An 18,614-nucleotide genomic window follows, 5' to 3' on the forward strand; every position below is an offset into this window, starting at 1 on the left:
AGAATTAACATTGGTTTAAATGCTTAACATTTTTCTCTAGTGTTTCTTAGATTTTCTCATGCAGCTCATAAAGCTACACAATTTTTAGCTGATTACAAAACTTGATGAATTAGAGCTATAAACTATCACAGGAAGCAAACACAGACCTTGTCAATAAGTAATTACTGATCTTCTAGCATCATATAAGGTACAGCTTCATATAGTTTTACAGATTGTGTGATCATATCTACATTTGGGGTAGATTATGGGAACAAATGAATCCAATTAATCTCCTTGAAGTAGTTTCACTTCAAGAAATCCATTATCTCTCCAAAACATAATTGCTATAGTGTCTTCTTATTTAAAAAAAAAATTGAATCATAGATATAATGTGTTCTTCTGATATAATTATACCAGCATGTATAATTGATATGCAAATAAAATTTATTTACAAAGATATTGCTGTACCTTAAAATATCACCTACTTTACATGTTTTACTTAACTTTATATTTAAATAGTGAAAGACCATCATTATTCAAAATGTGAATCAAAGCTTACAAATACTGAAAATAAGTATGGTAGAACCTCCATAGTCGACCACCTCCCTACAATCTACACCTCCTTAAGTTGACCTAATTTTCATTGATCATACATGCACCACATGAATGTATCAGTACAGTAGGCCTAGTTCCTTATGTTGACCACTTCTATATGTTGACAAATTTGTTACAGTACCTTTAGTGGTCAATTTACAGAGGTTCAACCATAATCTCCAATTCCCTGAAGACTAGCAATTAGCTAAAAGAGGGGGTGGGGGATATGAAAGAGATTCATGTAAAAGCATCACGGCAACAAAAATACTGTTGTTTTTGTTTTCAACATTATGTCTGGGAATACTTTGGAGCTACAAGAGGTCTCAGAGATAGCTAGTTCAACCTATTTTTAATGTGGATGAACAAATCTAGTTAATAGCATCATAAACTGAAACTAGTGTTAGGATCAGGGTCATATCACAGGTGAAGTGATAATAAGAATTTTCTTGCTGATAATTATTTGATGGGAGCCATGTGAGAAACTGCCCTTAGAAAATTGCAGGCGTCAGTCTACTGTGAACAAATGTGAGTGGCCTAGAAAAATATGAATGTGACCAGAATTAATTTAGAACATCAATAAATAAACTGTTTATCCTACAATATTTATCCAAAAAGACAATATGAAAATAAATTACAAAAATCAATCTGATTGCATTTAAATATTACCCATACATATGGGTCTGTGAAAGCTAACATTTTCTCAGCTTAAAAATTAGTTAAAAAGTTTTAAAAATTTAAAAATTTGAGTAGCGATGAAATAGTAGCTAATGGGCTAAGGCAGCCATCTTGTGAGAAGGATACTGTAAGTGTATACGGAAGGGGAAATGTCTCAGTGATACTGGAGCATGGTGTGGGTGTTTAATAGGTCATTTTTAAAAGCTAGATTGAGTTAACATTTTTTAAGTTTTTGAATATTGTGTCGAAGCCTGAGAATCACTCTTTCAAGCTATTCTTGAAAGCCTGAAATCACTCAAGCTTTTCTTGAAAGCCTGAGAATCCCTCTTTCAAGCTTTTCTTACAAGCTATTACAATTATTTTTTTTCAAAAGAGAAGTGATATGATGAATCTAATGCTTAAATGACATTAATCTGGGTAGTATGTGGAGTATGCCAAAGAAATGAAAGAAAAAAGGAGAGGCAAACTATTGCATTACCCCAGGCTTGATGCTTTTTAAAAGTTTATATTGACACATAATCATTGTACATATTTATGGGGTACATAGTGATGATGCAATACATACAATGTATAGTGCTCAAACTTCTGGGCTCAAGTGGTTCACTTGGCTCAGCCTCCCTCCCGAGTAGCTGGGACCACAGGTGCCCACTACAATGCCTGGCTAATTTTTCTATTTTTAGTAGAGATGAGTTCTTACTAATTAATCAAAATAATTAGCATATCCATCTCCTCAAACATTTATCATTTCTTTGTGTTAGGAGCATTTAATTTCTTCTTTTCAGCTATTTGAAACTATATAATCTATTTATTGAACTATAGTTATCCGACAGTGCTATGGAATACTAGAATTTATTCCTCCTGGCCAGCTGTAATTTTCTACCAAATTTTAAGTCACAGTATATTTATGCACCCAAGTAGTCATCTGTGCATTCAGCATAGATCTGTTGAGAGTCAACTAATTTTTAGGTATTGTGCTCAAACAGGTATCTTGTCCTTAATTCACCCTTAGTTTGCTGGTGTATAGTGCATGAATGTGGATGTGTGTTTATGGGTGGTATGTAGTGAAAGAGTAATAGACATACAATATGTAGATTATCATTTATTACTCTTAAGTGACATGATTAAAGTTATTTGGGGCACAACAACCTATAATCACCACTATTAGGAAGCATTTTCTAGAAATGATGCTTAATGAACAACAACGAAAACCACACTGGTTGATAAGAATATTGGAATGAGTGGTATTAGTGTTTGTTAAATACAGTACTGGAGACCATTGGACACTTGCCAAACTAAATGTGGTGAAATATAGTTGGAACACGTGATATTCAGTGAAATAGCAAGTCATGCCAGTTGGAAATAGTTGTCCTCTTTGAAAGAATAATTAATCAGTACATTGCTCTTTATGCTCTCTACAAAAAATGTAACTCTATGGTGAGTGAAATGGCTCATGGTTACGGTCCTAGATACTTGGGAGGCTGAGGAAGGAGAATCCCTTGGGCCTGGAGTTTGAATCCAACCTGGGAGAAAAGAAAAACCCTTTTCTTAGGGGAAAAAAAAAAAAAAAAGAAAGGAAGGAAGAAAGGAGGGCGAGGGAGAGGAAATAAAAAGAAAAAATAAAGAACAGTGAAATGGAGGATAATCTATTGCCTGGTTGATGAACATGTTTGGTGCCAATTCCTACACTGTTAATTCACCCATGAGGCTTTCATCTAGCCTCTTTTAGAAATAAAATATCTATAATCATCCCATATCCAGAGCCAAACTGTCAAGAATTATAAACTGTCTAATTTTTCTTACTTGCAAACTAACAAGTTAGCTTCTCACAATTTCGTGGATGTTGTTAGAAGCTACAGGACACTGGGTCTGACAGAAAGGACTAAATTACAACTATAACAGTATCTAGAGCATCAATATTTTCTTTGCCAGTTCAAAACCTTAATTCCCATAGGGACATGCAAAAGGGGAATCTATACATGCTGCATATTGCATTACAGGAGAAAAACCATGAGCTTATAAATGGAAATATTTGGCAGTCCGTAGTAAACATGACTTCACTTTGTTTCAAAGGGAAATAAAACTAACTTTCTTCCTTCCCGTGGTGTCACTGCACTCAAACTCCTGGGCTCAAGTGATCCTCTTGCCTCAGTCTCCCAAGTAGCTGGGACTACAGGCACCCACCACAATGCCTGACTACTTTTTTTTATTTTTAGTAGAGACGGGGGTCTTGCTCTTGCTCAGGCTAGTCTCAAACTCCTGAGGTCAAAGGATCCACCTGTCTCAGATTCCCAGAGTGCTGGGATTACAGGTGTGAGCCACAGTGCCTGGCCCTTCAATGCTCTTTAATAGGGAGAAATTGGAAAGTTGGTAGATGAGGTACTGACTAGTATGCATAAAGACATATGCTTGAACAGTGCTAGGGTTGTTGCAAATGCTCTTCTGTTTTGGGAGGAGTGGAATTCCCTCAATGATCAAACGCAACTGTTGAGATTTTGGCAAGATTTGCAGTGGAGCAAGGAATCTAAAGCCATCTTGTGGGTGAGCCGCTTTGTGAAAATTTAAGGTACTCTTTTTGTTGCTATCACTTACGAATATATAGTAGAAAATCGATTTGTTTTATACTTATACTTTCCTGTCCAATAATTGCCTGAGAAAAACCTAACAATTAGAAACAGTATTTAAAATATTACTCTTGGGTCCCTTACAACTCAATAAATCTTTCATGCTGTAATCACTGTTACAGATTATTTTGTCAATTGGAGTCTCTAGTAAAGTGAAGTAACCTCCTCCTTATAGGTACTCCTTGGGGTTTTGTTATGTGATTGTTGCTTGTTATGTGATTTCCAGGAGCTCCTTTAGAAAAATGGCTATTCGATTGCTACGTGGCTTTTGTCAAAACTCAACGCCTGCCTCTTGAAGGCCTTTTGATTCTCTGGCCTCAACTCAGTGACTAACTAGATGGGAAGGATCCAATACGTCGTATTTGCCAAAAGGAAATGTTATATTCAAGAACGCAGCTGGCCTGGCCACAGAGGCAGCTCAGATTTAAATAAAAAAAGTGGTAATTACCTCTTTGAAGGAAACTTTATGCCCCATCTCTACCAGCTGATGCACATCTGCCAACTGAATGGGGCCTTGGTTCACGAAGTTTCTCTTGGATGCCTGGACCTGAATTAATGATGATTAGGCTTAGTTGAAACCCAATAATGTCTGCTGGGCTGCTGAAGCTATAGAAACTCTGCACCAGCTATGCAAAATCAAAAATGTACATTGTTGCTTTGCTCGGTAGGCAGAATTCAAGTCTGCTGTCCATAGCTCTGGCCAATAATTTTTTTTGATGAGGAATGTTAGATTGACCTTTTGGCGGTTGCAAATGGCCTAAACTGATCTACCATTTGGAAAATGAAAAACTCATAAATTAACCATAGCTTCTGTGGGGCCATGAAGAGTGAAACAAATTGCAGCTACCGATCAAGCCATCTGGATCACTCAGGTAGCTGTCTGCAGTAAGGGCCTGTTTTCTGACAAGACCAACTGCAATCAAGCTGCATTTCCGGATCCATCATTGTACTTGACACAGCAACACAGCTACCGTTATGGACGAGGCACACAGTAAGGGCCCTTAGTGTCTTATGAAGAGGCTACCACCTCATGCAAGACCTCTGACTCCTGCCAAAGGTGATATGCCCTTGTATGGCGGGGAGGGTCCTGCTACACAAGGCATTGCCCCCGTTCATTCTTGGCGCTTTGTCTGCATTGGACCACTGTCCTCCTCTTAGGCTGTCGGTGATACCTCCCTTCTGGTGACATTTTTTCAGATTGCAATGCTGTTCCAGTTCAATCAGCTGAATTTGGTCATGCAACTAATTGGCTCTTGCAACTAATTGTCATGTAATTTGCGTCCAGGCTGTGGAGGAATGAACATCATGCTTGCAAAGACAGTCACTGGTTCTTAACACATCAGAGGAAACGCTGAGAACAAGACCACCTCCTGGCAAGCCTAGAGATTTCTTGTAAGTTGGAGGCAAGCCCCCAAATAGCTCAGTGTTCCGGAACGAGATAAGATGGGTCACTCAACAGTAAGCAGGTGTTAAACCTTAAACATTTTATGGTACTTCATTGTGGCAGCTGTGGAGAAAGAGCACGTAATTTCCTTTTTGTGTGGTCCTTAAGCAGGTAGCTCCTGCACATCACTACATAGCACTCTTCACACCTGTTGTGTGTCCCAATAAATAGCCACTGCTAAAGTTGTTTGGAGCCCTCCTGCACCTCTGTTGAGCCTCACCTCTTGCAGCTTGTACTCTCAATCCGCGTCCTGGCTGTTTCCTTCATGCGGCTCCGATCCCAGACTTTTTCAGTCTGACATCAGTGCTTCCCTTTTATGAAATAGTGGAGCTTCCACACTCCCTACCATCCACAGGTATCTGTTACTGAGCTTTGGAATTGCCTCCTGAATAATCAACTCAGAACAACTCCAAAATAGTTCTAATACTGCTCCTTTTCCATCTTCCTGGTCAATAAACCCACAAGGAATTTTGGTTATTGAGTGCAGCTGTTTCCAGAAAAGGGATTCTCCACTTGGCAACCTCAGTTTGGCCTGGTTGATCTAATCTCTGTGTACTGTCTCAGCAAAAATGAGGTGTAAAGGATTCATGTTTAATTTTATTTCATCCACTTGGATTCTTTTTTTGGACTGAGTATACTGCTCTCTAATTCATCCTAGAATGACTCATGTGAACAAACATGGGAGTTATAATGGGTCTGTGTAGGATTTAGGAAAATGCTTTTGTCATTTTCTACCTGCTACTTCCATATGAGATGACTAGGCAGGACTGGGGGAAAAAAAAACGTAAAGTACAGCTGCTAAAACAGGACATCTGAATTTTATAGCAGGAGAACAGCAAAAATTCTAGAACCTGGAAAGAGGACAACTTAGACCATGAGAGTTACAGGAGGAGGAAGGTCCATCAATGATCCTTCCTTTTCAGAACCACACTGACATCTTCATGGAGGAAAAGACCTAGGTGTGCAGTCAAACTATTGCAATGTGCTTAAATTTAAGGGATTGCTGGGTCTTCTGAGCCTCACCAGGTGGCTTTAACCATGTATTTCATAATCATTCTCCTAAACCTTACTGACGAGTATGTTGGATAGAGCTGGGATGGCCCCAGACTTTGCACCTCCCTTCGGATGTCTTCCACACACTGATTTCAGTGGCCATCTCTCAGTCGCTTTGTAGGGCATGCAAATGCCACCTCCCCAGTGGCATCAAGATAGTTTGAACTGATTTCTCTCAGGTACTCCCTCCAAAACCAAGGACTATATTAAGTTATCTGAATTTAACTAAATAAGGCTTGCCAGCATGCTGGGAGGCCTTGTTATAGATATTGCCAACCTGTGCCCCCCCTTAAGGAGGGACAACATTATAAAAATGCTTTGCTGCAGAGTCACCATCTACAGCGCTGGGGCTGTAAATTTTGTGTAGAAGCCAGGAGTTAATCTGGTTCCTATGTGAAAACACAGTTGTGTAATAGTGTTGATCATAAAAGACCTACGAGTACTTAAGGAAACTCCACCAGTAGATCATATAGCTCCTAGATGACTATAGAGGTCTCCCCACATTTGGCTGTCTTTGGTTAATCAGGGGATTTACTCAGAAGTATAAGTGGTTCATTATTAATGGAGTTGTCTTTAAAATGAGATTCATCAATTTGAAAAGATAGCACAAAATTTCTCTCTGCCTGCAGTTGAAGAAATCAGTGAGATAGCTTTGGTCGTTCACAGTGAGATCAGCCTCACTAACTGGCCAGGGTAGTTACAGATGACAGATTTGCCCTAGACATTCTCTTTTCCTGCCAAAGCTGAGTCTATGCAGTTTCTACTACTTCTTGCTGGACCAGGGTTGATATCTTGGGTCATGTGCAAAGGTCAGTAAAGAAAGCCACCTGGCTTTATAAGGCAGTCTCTGATGTTGTAAGGATTTGTTCAGCACTGTGCCTAGAACCTTGGGGGACACGGTTGAGTTCAAAACTCCCATTGCTGTTTAGTGTCCTATTATTAGTAGGTGTAATTAAATACTTTGCGGGACAAACTGAATAGATTTGGTCCCATTCTCTGTAAGTCAGATTAATTAGAGTGATTGATGGAGTGGTATAATCATGGGAAAGTTCTTTGATAGTTAAGATGCTATAGAAAGGAGTCAGATATTGTTAAGACACAGTTTTCCATGGATTTCCTATACTTATGCAGAAGAGGCAGAATGTATTTTCGAGGATATTTGTATAGGGAACAGACTCGGAAAATACAGTGTCTTCCTCCGTAATGAGCAGCAAGTTCGCTTACTGCCCACAACCAAAGGTGTGCATTCCTCCTGCACTGCGTACCTGGGGCTTGTCTCCTGTAACACAACCCACAGCATGTACAAATATTACCTGGCTCTTTGTGTTGACCTGTGGAACTTCAGGGAACTGGAACGAGACAATGTCATCACCCTAACTAATGCTATTGGTGTAACTTTTTTAAATAAATGTTTTGTGTCTTATTCTAGAATACACAGAACTGTGGTGAACTAATGGCTTGCAGATGGGGTAAAGTTTTGGACACTTCACACACCCTGCCTCATATACACATTATTTCTGAAGTTATAAAATAATATTAATGAGGTATGAAAGCTAATTTTCAGAGGGGATTCTGTTCTATCAACATTGAAGACTAGGTGATAAAATCTCATGTCTCCTGAAATTTAGCTCCATAAAATGCTTTGCCATTTAAAATCTGAACATGTGTCAAACTATCAGTCGACACTGTATAACACCAGTATAATGAGGTAGAAGTGCTAAGTCAATTGTGTATAATCTGTGTAGCAGAAGCCTAAATCATTCTAATGGAAAATGGATTATACTAACAACATGTAAATACAAAAGAACAGTGGTCTCCAAGGAAAATACCAGTAGCACATGAGAATCTGTTAATTTGTTGAAGTAACATCTGAGTGAGAACCAAACCAAATCACCAGAAAATACATGCCATACATTTTATATTGTAATTTATTTTATTGTTTATTATTTATTTTTTCTGAGACAGGGTCTTGCTGTATTGCCTGGGCTAGAGTGCAATGGCTGTGTCATAGCTCACTGCAACCTCAAACGCCTGGGCTCAAGCAGCCCTCCTGCCTCAGCCTCTGCAGTAGCCGAGAGTACAGGTGTGCACCACCCCGCCTAGCTGACTTTGTAGAGGTAGGGTCTCACTACCACCCACTTAGGAGCAATGAAAATATTGCTGAAGTTGGAACAATAGTACCTACTTTAATCAACTTGTGAATCATATTTTTCTAAGGTTTCGGAAATGTGGTGTAACTCAATGTAAACTTCAGTAAGACCTGCTTGTGGTATGTTGAGCATTTTTCAAAAGATATTAACAAAATGTAATTGGAAATAGACAATAATTAGAGAAATTGGCTGTGGATGGAAAATTTCCAAAATTGTCTTTTAATCTTTGTAAAACTCTAGAAACATTTGTTTTTATCATAAAAATAGAATAAATTATAAAAATAGTATTATTATTGTCTTGTCACTTTTTAAATTTCATCTCTTAATTTTCCTAGCCATTTAGTTCTTTTCCTTCACTGTCCGTAAATTATATTATGAATTCATTCATTTACCATTTATTCATTTGGGAAGTATTTATTGAACGTATGTTTTTTATTAATCTACACTTGTTAGGACTTCAGGCACTGTTCAGATTTAATGATTTCAAGTTTCAGGATCAGAGATCTGCTGGCACTGAGCTGACCTCTGCCTTCAGTAAACTGAGTGCATATGGATGGGCCAGCTGTTTTTAGCTTTGATAGAATTAAAGCATATAGTTGACTTGGTAACTAGAATAAACAATAAATAAATAATAATAAATAATGATAAATAATAAGTTGAAGAAGTAACATCTGAGAACTGGAACCAAACCAAATAATCAGAAAATGCATGCCCTACTGTGAAAAATGTTTTATTTCTTTTATAATTTTATTCTACTAATAAATTTGAGCTAGATCATTAAGACTGATTGTTTCCGTTATACAGAAAGAGACCATAAGTCTTTAAGAGAGTAAGTAATCCAAACCTAGGTTGGTTGCACAGTTGAAATTAGAATTTCACAATAAATTGTGTGCCTGTGCACTATACTGTAGTTAGATTGGCAGATGATAGTTGGGTGAAATTTTTCTAATTGCAATAGGGAGTTAATCTTTACACCTTAATGTCTTTTGAAAATTTCAATTTGTGACTGGATCCAACTGAACTAGCATGGAGAACATAAACTCATTTCACTTCCAAGTCTGTGATATCTCGAATATCCCTCAGAAAAGGTTTTCAATTTAGCATTGAGAATTGCCTCGGTAAATCAAGAAATGTTACAGTGTTATAAGTTGGGGCCTGGTTTCAGATATATTTCTTGGTGTCATTATTATTGTTACCCAAATAGTACATCTTAAATTTGCAGAACATTTTGATTGCAATACAGTTAAGACATGATCCTTGTCCTAATGAATTTATATTATTAAAGTCTCAGCTCATTTCTTGACACATTTTCTGGTCTCATTGACCTTTCAAACATACAATGTAAAAAAAAAATTGAACCCTTAATATTTGAAACACATTAGAAAATCCGCTTAAGGTAGTGCATACGCAAGGTATGCTGGGAGTCAGTAACACCGAGGAGAAAAAGAAATTAATGAAGAACTGCTGAAAAAAAGGAACACACACCTGTTTGGTTTATTCTAGACCAGTGGTTCTCAACCTTCCTAATGCTGTGACCCTTTAATAAAGTTCCTCATGTTGTGGTGACCCCCCAATCATAAATCGTAATTACATTTCTGATATGCAGGATGTATTTTCATTGGTCGCGACCCACAGGTTGAGAACCACTGTAGAAGAATAATTATTAACAAACAACAGATTTTAATGACAAATCATTCAAAAAGGGAGCGTACTACCAATGAAGTAAGAGTAAAAACAGAGTAAAAATAGACTGAGAGACCCAGTGCCGAGAAATGAAGCGTGAAAACTCTCCTGACGCACGTTTATTTCTTGCTCACACAAAACCCCGTGTGGGTTCAGCAAACCTCCAGGGAGGCTCCACTTCCTGCACTGACTCAGAGAGCTTGCTCGTTTTGTAGTCCAGTCATTTCAATGTGTGAATTTTCTGAGTTATCTGAGCAGGCAGAAATGGTGTTTGAGGCTGATATGGGATGGGCTTAAGGTCAGAATCAGGACACATGGCTCTAAAGTAACCCCAAGGGAGTGCATACTATGTAAGTTAATATCCATCTGTCAGAGATAGTTGGGGATTTTGGATTAAGAAACAAAAGCAAATTTTCCTCTCTGTCAAATGACCATGTGAAAAGCATTTTGAGGAACTTGCCAGCTCTCTGGGGGATCAGTTGCTGAAATGCTTTGTCACATAATTAATGGAAACATAAAGTTAAGACATCTAGGAGTCATTGCTTGATAGAGCGAGGGGAGACCACTGATGAGAAAGAGGACATGGGGGAAATCTTCAAAATAATGAAACGGCAGTTTAACTTCTGCAGAAACTGGGAACATGTACGACAGGGTACGAGAAATGGAAGGTATTCTCAGTATTAGAGTAAAAGCACTAGGAGTTGTGATAAGTATTCTGAATGTCTCAGAAAGTGGTTACCAAAAAAAAGGTGATATTTCAGAGGAGAAATGGATAATGTACTTGAAATAAGAAAATGGTATAAATGAATTTTTCTTTTTATAAAAACAAGTATAAGTTAAATACATCTTCATTAATTGTGATAAATTTTAAAAGGTATTATTTTATTTGCTTAATATTTAAGTCACTGTCTTTACGTCCAAAGCTTGTGATACAGTATTATTGTTATTATTGGTGTCCTCATACAGCTTCATATTAATTTTGAATTAAATTTCCCTATTATATATGGAATAATACAATGTTTAGTCTCAGATGAAAGAGCTTTTACCAACCATAATACATTTAAATTATTTCACTTCATAGCTGTTCAAATTAGTTATTCCACTACTCTACTTCAGAATCTCTTTTTAAATATGCTTTCTGAAATTCTGAAAGTACTTCAACTACTTTCAAGTTACTTGCATCTAGCCATGTGAGGACAGGATGTCTTGGGTATGGCCTTAAAACTTTAAATTGACGGTTCCCAATTTCTAGGTAAGATTTAGAGATTCGTTTATGGTGGAGTTACCTCCTTAGGGATAGACATTTATTATAAATAATAGTCAGTTTATTCAAAAAGTGCAAGATATTGTGCTCCCTCTTAATGCTCCCAAAGCGGTTATGGTTCCCTCCTGTAAACCAGTAAACGGGGACTGATGTCAGCGCAGGGCTGTGCACTTCAACAGGAGTCAGCAGAGAATAACACGAGAGCAAAGGAGGTCACTAACCCAGACCACAGCTGGGCACTGAACAGTCAGAAATGTCAACCAAGCTGGTGTCAACGTTTTCAATGAATGGAGCAGGGGCAGAGGAACTAAGGATGTTTCAGCTTATGCCTCTCAGCAGCAAGGATTTTAAATGAGGGCAGAGTGGCCATGGCCCAAAAGTAAGCCTGGGAGACCAGCGCTGGGCCTGCCCCACCACCCGCCGCTTGGTAATTAGTACAGAGCATAATCGAATAGAAGAGAATGACAAGGAAGGGCTTCATTTTAACATCCAGAATTACTTTAGGTTTTGTTAGGTTTAAAGACTTCTTATTTCATTATTGTCTAATTTATGCAACAAATTCGAAAAGCCAGAGTCTTTTAGAACTAATGAAACTGGTGAAAACAGCTTCATACAAATGTAAAGACTGATTTCATGTACATTTTACACTGCATATAGGCATGTGTATTTATAAAATGTACACAAACTTAGCTGTACCTCCACCAAGAAGTTTTTTATCTTTTAATATTTTCACCCCATAGAATAATGTGGTGTACAAAGTACAAGTACCAGAAATGGTCACTTTGACACAATAAGATCATTATCTTGTTGCTGCGAAGGAAACTAAACAAAGGAGAAAAGCACTTAATGAATGCATTCCAGGGTAATGATTATAGAAATTAATCTATAATCACAAGAAGTGAGGAAAATGCCAGAGAAAAAGAAGATTAATGGCAATATTGAATTATAAAGCAAATATAATGTCATTTTAAGTATCAATTTATTTAATTGACATGTTTCTCTAAACTTATTATTTTTCTTTAATCTTAATCATCATTAATATACCTTTAATAATTATATTTTAAATTCCATTAATTTATATAATAATAAAGTTGAACTAATTGGTTTGTATCCATGAATTTTCAGTACTCAACTAGATTTCCGTTAATTATAGAGCACCTCATTCACTTACAATTCTTTTTTTTTTTCAAGCCTCAGAGTATTTTGTTTTTAGGTATCTATCATTCAGTATTGTTACATCATGAAATCATATCATGATTTAATCTACTTTTCAACAGATAGGTTATCTCAGGAAATGATTCGGAGCCTTCCACATTTATCAGATGCCTTTTCATCGTTGTTTTCTATCTTTGCAATTCTTGATCCAAACTGCATGGCTCATTTCGGCAGAAGAGCAGAGGCTGTGAGACCAAGTTCCACAGCTTCAGGGCATAATATTAGTTTTTCACCAATTCCACGGGGTAAAGTCAAGTTTGCCTTTCCCCAAACTGGCAGGGAATTTAGAAAGGAGACAACATTTTCATCCAGGAAAGGAAATCTTGTTTCTTTTCCTTGATCACTGATAACTCTGTCATCATGGCCAAGATTTCTAGAGGAAATTCGACCCAGTTCCATCATTATTTCTTTATTCAATCCCTCTAGCCCATGCTCCTGAAAGCGGACATGATGACGAGAATAGCCTGCTAGTTGCTCATCTGCACCAATTCCAGTGAGAGCTACTTTTGCACTGCTCTGATAGGATTTTACTTTATCCTGGGTCACTAACCAACCAATTCCTCTAGAAGCAAACCAGACTGCACAGCCAATGCTATCATCCAAAACTGTATCCAATTAAGTGACATATTTGTGGTCTTCTTAATTCCTGCAGTTCTTCCAGAGAAACATTAATTTCAACAAAATTCCAAATTCGGGAAGGGTTACTCACTTGTAGTTCCTTTAGTCCTGTTCTTCCTGAGATTCCATCTGGTACACTGAATTGTTTATCAGGACTGTCATCATCTGTGGCAGCAACATTTTTAGCGAAATCTTCAGAAGGTATTTCATGACGATTTTTCTGTTTACTCCTTTTTTTGTTATAGTTAGTTGGCATTGTCTTTTTTTCAGTCATGAAAGCTACATTAGGAAAATCAATTGGTTCATCTAAAGGAACATGACGTTCAGCAAGGGTTGTAATAACCATGGAGTCAATGCCCCCAGAAAACAGGATTGCAACGTTGGCTTTCCTTTTGCAAGTTTTCAAAACTTCATTTGGTACCAGGTTTTTGCCCCTCGGTAAAAACAAGACACGTCTCTTGACTGCAACACTCAGGACATCAATGAACTGCTGAATTACCTCCTTCGTATGTCCATCAGCAAGCAGGGCCTGAAGGGTCTCTCTGGTAGGCGGGATGCTGGTATTACTGCTGCAGTGAGTCTCTAATGGAGCTTGTGGCAACAACGTATTTAAAGGAACAACGGGTTTTTCAAGGTATAGTTTGGCTTCATTTAGTACCGCTGATACAAATGCCGGTAAGTCTGCTGAAATCTTAGGCTATCATCAACAATAGTCTCCCTAGAAATATATTTCCAAGGATACAATTTTAAGACTACACATCTAGTTATGGCAGTAGACTTAAGATCAATTCTGAAAACTCCAGATGCTGGAATTTATTGCCACTTATTTGCCACTCCAGATGTTTGGCTACCAACTGAAGAGAGGCAGAAACTCTTGCCCAAATTACTAAAATGCCAAAGCAAGTGGTAGTGACCAAAAAAAAATCCCTGCCAAACAATAAATAATGACTAGATGCTTGATAATATATAAAAGATCAAGGACCTTGAACTTCTGAGAAGAGTGACAAAATGTCAGATTCATCCTCACAAGAGGAAAGATAATTAAACATAATTTGAGTATCATTCTCTTCAGCTTCAACCTTTATTCCACTGAAGACTTCTCCATTCCACAAGAACGCATTGCCTCTTCCATCTTCCAGAGGCTGCACAGTCAAAACACTTCTGAAGTGAAGTACGTGACCAGAAAATAAACACTGGTAGTTAACAGCAGACTTTGACAGCTGTTTACTAATATTGGGTCCCCATCGCTTAAGATTATGCTTTACCGAAATTCTCAGCAGAGAAGCTTAAAGAACAACAAATGCCACACATGATTATGTGCTGTCAAGTTGACTACTTCTTGATTTTGCTCTTCTCTGAGTTTTCTGATTCTTGGTATTCTTTTTTTAGTTCATCTAATACGTTTTTGCTTTGAGAAAGCATTTCTGTCCAGTCTGCAAGAAAGAATATGTTGCTGTTCTGTTGCTTCAGGTTAAACAGTTCATCCATAACAATTTTTTGTTTTTTTATCTTGCTGCAAAGGTCCTCTTTTGTGGGGTGGCGCTGTCGGTGGGAGTCAGCACGGTGCTGTCCTCCGGGCACGTTCCCGGACTGGGCATCTCCACTAAGCGCAGGAAATTCGGAATAGTTAGTGCTGCCGAACCCCCAGCTCCTGCGTCAACAATGAGTGTGACTTACAATTCTTTATGGTATACTTATGTGTAGTAAAACTGATGCTAATGGCTGGACAGGGTACAATATTTCCATTTTTTTTTTTTTATTGTTGGGGATTCATTGAGGGTACAATAAGCCAGGTTACACTGATTGCAATTGTTAGGTAAAGTCCCTCTTGCAATCATGTCTTACCCCCATAAAGTGTGACACATTTTTTTTATCATTTTATAAGTGATTAGAGTAAAAAAAAATTTGTCTCGATTTTATATTAATCAGATCAGAGGGATAAATTCATTTGAAAGTCTTTGTATCAAACAATAAGTTAGGAAACATGCCAAATGGAAGTAAAGAATCTATTCTAGCTTTACTCTCCTCTGCTATAATGATCTGATTTTTATCCTAATATTTTTGTTCTCTACATCTTAGATTAAATTGATATTTACAGGTCTATGACATTATGAATATATTTATTTTGTGACTATGTTTTTATTATCATATATATGTCAATATTGTGTGTTTTAAACGAATCCTTAAAAGAATAGGAAATAGAACTATATACCTTAATAGATCATGAGTTATTACAGTATTTAAGAACAAAGGAATTTCTTCTTGATAATAAAAATACTTATAAACTAGTTATATCCATATATTAATGCTGAAATATTTGTACTTATTTCTCTTGTGTGATGTAGCAATGATTTTATGTTAGACAGTGAACTATAATTATTTCTAAGATAATGGAATATAAAGTTAGTCTTTCAAAAGAATAGAAACCTCTAATTTAACAAGAGAAAATGTGCTTTGTAATTGCCTGTGGCACACTGTTTCTGCCCATGAGATTATATTTCTTTGTACCTTAATATAAAATGTACATTAACAAGAAAATGTTTAGTAAGTGGGATTCCTTTGTTTCCCATATGACTCCAAAATGACAATTTTAACAGTGAAAATGTAAAATTTATTTATTTAACTATGAATTCCTCATTCAGTAAAAAATGTTCTACTTTATGTATTTTATTTTTCTATTCAACAAATTCTAGCTAAGTTATTAGATTGTAAACGTCAAGACAGTATTATTGCATAGTACCAAACAAATAGTAAATTCACAATAAATAATTACTTAATGAATTTATCAAGATACTCAGGGCTGTTATGATTGTTTTGAGAGCTGTAAAGGGAGAATAATATACCATATCGACTTTCAAAGTGAATGGTATAAATAAGAATAATATTATAAACCTACATGGGAACAAATTATTGCTGACCACAGCCAATGAGGGAATCTTCATGGAGGACCAAAAACATGAGTTGAGACTTGATGGAAGGGCAAACAAAGAGAAATTTGGATAAATTTGCCACTTTGAAAAATAAAGGAAATGTCAAGAAAATGTAAAAGATCAGACTTTTTTTCAACATTCTCGAACAACGCAGAAAAGTATCATTTTAAACGAATTATAGACTAAGCAGGTAATGTGTATGATCTGATCAAATTTACCCTTTCTTTAAAGAAAAAAGGAATTATAGCCCAAATGGATTAATTTTCTTGAGATTCCCTAGAAAATAGCAAAAATGGGAGCATATCTGTTTAAAAAGTTGTAAGGAAATCAGTTTACATCTCTCTTTCAAAACTATCCATGCTCACTTTTATTCAAACATACAATAAAATGCTAGTAGTCAAATTAAAAAAAAACTCTTAGTATTTAAGTGGGTTATCTTAAATATCATCAAACGTGCATGTGTACATGTGATGGGAAGTTTAGTGGAGAAAGTTTTATGCTTCAGGCAAAATCTTGTTTAAATCCTTTGTTCTTCCACTTTCTTGTGTTATGGGCTTAACCCGAGTGTCTTCTTTTTTCTTTTCATTTTTTTTTATTAAATCATAGCTGTGTACATTAATGCGATCATGGGGCACCATGCACTGGTTTTATGGACCTTTTGACACATTTTCATCACACTGGTTAACATAGCCTACCTGGCATTTTCTTAGTTATTGTGTTAAGACATTTATATTCTACATTTACTAAGTTTCACATGTACCCTTGTAAGATGCACCGCAGGTGTAATCCCACCAATTCATAATTGCTAAGTCATGGAAAAAGCCCAAGTGCCCATTGATCCATGAATGGATTAATACACCGTGGCATATGTACACCATGGAATATTATGCAGCCTTAAAGAAAGATGGAGACGTTTTCATTTTTCTAACTTTTGAGTTTTCATTCATAAAACAATGTATGCCTTCCTGGCTGTAGCATCCATTGAGAAAATGTTTTTCTTACAATACATTTTTTTGCATAGAGGGCAGGGTCGTCTTCCTAAAATGAATATCTGAGCATGTCACCTTCCAGTGATTTCTAAACACTTACCAGCCTGAAGGAATGATATGACCCTGACCTTGCATTCCTCTCTAACCTCCCTTGTACAACTCTCTTGTCTCTGTGTTCCAACCTTTCCAGCTCTTTCTCTGCCTCAATAAGGGACCAAGTTCACAAATACTTTAGATGATTTGCACCTGCTATTTCCTCTCCTGGGAATGTTTTTCTTTATGGGTTTCAAATGGTTGCTTCTTATCATTCTTAGCCTAAATGACACTTTTAGAAAGGCTTTCCCCACTCAAAGTAGCTGCTTGCTGCAACTAATATTATATTAAATAATAGCATTCATCAGTAGCTAAAATTGTCTTATTTTTCGTGTATTTGTTTACTGTCTAGACTAGGACGCTTTATCATTCATTGTTCAGAACTCAGTACTGTGTTGGCAGTTGGTAAACATTCAATAAGTATTGTTGAATAAGAGAATAAGTTAGTCTTTATTTCCATGATAATGCATTTAATGTGGAAAATTTGGGGAAAAGGTATAGAAAATAACCAACAAGGCTAGTAAATATACAAAACGTTTTAGTTATTAAAACAATGTTACCTTAGTAGATTATTTGCTCACATATTATTATTATGATAGAAAATAAATATAGATTTTAAAAAGTGGAAAAGATAAAGACTCAATTCTCTTTTGTATTTAGCCCTATTTAAGATTTATTTGGATCAAAGCTATGCAGAATTATGGAAGCATAGTGTTTGTGTAGTGAAGATTTGCCCTGGTCCCAAAAGGGGTCTCTCCTTGCTCCCCCACCACCTTCTCAGTGGTAATTTACATAATATCTGATAGGAGTATTTTTGTTTAGAATGGAGGATGCCCACTCTGGACCTTAGGATGGGCTTGCCACTCCTGACAGTCTTGCAGAAGGGGCTGCCCAAGCCTGAGAGACCAACCATATGATTTAAGGTAGAGGTTTGGGGTCATGAGCTGTCCATCTACCTGGAGGCTGAGATTAACCATGGAGGCAATTAATCATATCAGTGACGAAGACCCAAGAAAATCTCTGGACTCTGCAGGTTGGGCAAGCTTCCCTCAATTTGCACACAGATCTTGCTGGTGCCAAATGGCTGGCTGCAGCCTTCCTTGCTGGTATTTTCTACATATGATGCAAAAGCCAGAGTCAACGTGAGCCTGGAATATTTTAAGGCCCACAAAAATGGAGAAGGCCAAATGTTGGTCTGAGGAAAGTCTGGTAGAAAAAAAGGTCATATTTCTCAATGGCATGTTGAAAACAGCTGAATCCTACAGCTTTTTAAAAGTGCCTGATGTAAAATAAATCTGTTGTTTAA

General features: G+C 37.0%; 1 protein-coding gene and 2 pseudogenes across 3 annotated transcripts in view; 1 reads left to right on the top strand and 2 right to left on the bottom strand.

Moving 5' to 3' along the window:
• CCSER1 (coiled-coil serine rich protein 1) overlaps positions 1 to 18,614 on the top strand; it is a 702,132-nt gene that overhangs the window by 223,612 nt on the left and 459,906 nt on the right. The gene's annotated exons all lie outside the window — the stretch shown is intronic.
• LOC128597515 (asparagine synthetase domain-containing protein 1-like) lies at positions 12,727 to 14,607 on the bottom strand (annotated as a pseudogene).
• On the bottom strand, positions 14,629 to 14,894 carry LOC128597649 (ASNSD1 upstream open reading frame protein-like; annotated as a pseudogene).

Source organism: Nycticebus coucang, chromosome 1 (genome assembly GCF_027406575.1).
Source record: "Nycticebus coucang isolate mNycCou1 chromosome 1, mNycCou1.pri, whole genome shotgun sequence".
Taxonomy (NCBI): domain Eukaryota; kingdom Metazoa; phylum Chordata; class Mammalia; order Primates; family Lorisidae; genus Nycticebus; species Nycticebus coucang.